This window comes from Marmota marmota, unplaced genomic scaffold, assembly GCF_001458135.2.
Source record: "Marmota marmota marmota unplaced genomic scaffold, marMar, whole genome shotgun sequence".
NCBI classification, from domain to species: domain Eukaryota; kingdom Metazoa; phylum Chordata; class Mammalia; order Rodentia; family Sciuridae; genus Marmota; species Marmota marmota.
The window spans coordinates 7,231,605-7,234,027 of NW_026000051.1; the positions used below are offsets into that span (position 1 = coordinate 7,231,605).

Here is a 2,423-nt window from a genome sequence, read left to right on the forward strand (position 1 = left end):
TTGTTTTGGAAGAGGCAGCTTGGGAATCAGATAGTCCTTAGCATAATAAGCCCCAGCTTTTACCTCTTTAGGCTGGGTGATGGTGCGCATGTGTACGTGCGCACAAATCACCTCCCTCTTTGAAAGTGTGTATATAGTTCTGGACCTTTCAGGGGTGTTGTCAAGATTGAAAATAGCTCTTCCTGTAAGCTGCCTGCAGGGATTTGTGAAAATGGTTCACTATTCACTTGACCCAGAAAACCCTACATGATCATGAAAATCAAGAGGTTCAAATCTTTGTGGTCATTTTAAGAATGCCTGTGAAACTGCTAGGCCATCAAGGCTATGCATATCTGAAAAGTCACAAAGTATCTGAAAGATGTTACTTTAAAGAAGCAATGTGTGCCATTCTGGCCTTAAAATGGTCCATCTGGGGATATGTGCAGGCCAAACAATAAAGCTGGACACAAAGTTGGTGGCCCCCAAAAGGTGCTGATTTTTGGCTGCACGTGCTGAACAATGCAGACAATAATGCTGAGCTTAAGGGTTTAGATTATATTCTCAGGCTATAGAAATTATCCAGGTGAGCAAAGCAACCAAGATTGCACACACCTGTGCTCTTAGAGCTCACCGTAGGATTACCCCACACATGAGATCCCCCAGCCACATGGAGGTGATCCTCTCTGAAAAGGAATGAATTGTTCCTAACTCAGAAGAGGAGGTCATAGAGGACAGACTGAAGAAACAAATAACATGAAAAATTAAGCATAAAATAAATAAAAGAAAAAAAATTGATGATAACATGAGTAAAATACAACCAGTCATCACCAATTGTGATAATTATGCATTTATCACATATTTATTATCTCTGGGTCCTTAGTATCTACAGCTATAATTATTTTATCCTCATTACTATCCTATGAAGTAAGTATTAGCAGTATCGCCCTGTCCACATGAAGACATTAAATTAAGGGCAGATACTTTGTTCTAATGGGACCAGGATTCAATGTCTGGCAGGCAGTATCCCTAGCTACCAGGTGAGGTTGCCTCTACTGTACCTGGAGAAATTTTGACTTTCTCCAGCAGAAGGCAGAGCTCATAGGGAGTTGAATCATTATTTTTAGGAGCCAGGATCTCCCTTGAGAACCTCAGTAAGCCAGTTACAAATTAAAAACAACTCTGTCATCAAACTGGGTCAAAATCTTTTCCCTCAATGTCATGGCCACTCTGGCTGATCAGTAAAAACTCTGCCCAGAGCAAGAAGTCAGATTGCTGGGATCTCAATCTCTACTCAGATGTTGAGTCCACTGCCATCATTCATGATGTGTGTCTGGATTGGCCAAGTGAGAGAAATACTTGATTAAAACTTTAGCATTCAAACAATTAAGTTTTCTAACAACTAAAACAAAAAATGGCTACCTGCTTAAGAGAAGGGGTAGTCCAAATAAATGAGAAAAAATAATTTTATATGGTACATGTGTGCATGTACACACACACACACATATTTTTTTTTTTCCCAAAATGTCCTGACAAGTAGAGTTATTATCCAAAGTGGGTGAAGAAGGGTCAAATTCAATTCAGCTGGGAATACAACGCATGAATCTGAGGTGGTCGTTGAAATGGTTGACTATTCACTTGATTGTTTTCTGTTTTTGCAGTGCTGGGGATGGAACCCAGGGCTTTGTACAATGCTAGGCAAGTGCCCCACCACTGACTTGCATCCTCAGCCCTGCTATTCATTTGAAAGGAGAAAACATGTGCAGGAAGGAATGGCAAGGTGATGAGCAGCAGAGGCCAGAGATTTGAAGATGGGGAAAAGCAGGGGGCCAGGGAGCAAGTTCAAGAACACAGAGGTCCTTTTACAAAGTGTCCAACATAAGCCATCAGAGGGAAATTGAAGAGGATGTGCCAGGCCAGATTCTGTGCTGTTTAATTTACACACACTTCTTATTACATCCAGCACCAAACACACAGTAAGCCCATGGGAAATGCTTGTTGAATGCTACACTGCAGGGCCAGGAGAGGAAATGGGCCTCCTCAGGGAACAAGAAGGAGTCCTAAGCACAGGACCTGACACAGAGGAAGGAATAACTATTTACTGAATACTAAATATATAGCAAATGTTTACATTCTTTATTTCCTTTTATCTTTAGGAGGTATTAGCATCTCCTTATTAAAGAAGAAACTAAGGCTCAGAGAGTTTTAATGTTCTCTAAGTTCACTCAACCTGGGTCTGCCTATCTGTATTCTCCTCGCAGGAGACCCACAATGCACTTTGTTAAATATGAAAGGCAGTAAGTTAGCCAGGCTTGGTGACACAGGACTGTGATCCCAGATACCCAGGAAGCTGAAGCAGGAGGTCACAGACCCAAGCACAGCTGTTTGGGACTAGTCTGGACAACTTAGTGAGAACCTGTCTCAAAAAAAAAAAAAAAAAAAAAAGG

At 41.4% G+C, this 2,423-nt stretch overlaps 1 pseudogene; it reads left to right on the forward strand.

The window, feature by feature from the left end:
- The first annotated feature begins 211 nt into the window (after positions 1-211).
- On the forward strand, positions 212-736 carry LOC107152230 (annotated as a pseudogene).
- The last annotated feature ends 1,687 nt before the right edge of the window (positions 737-2,423 follow it).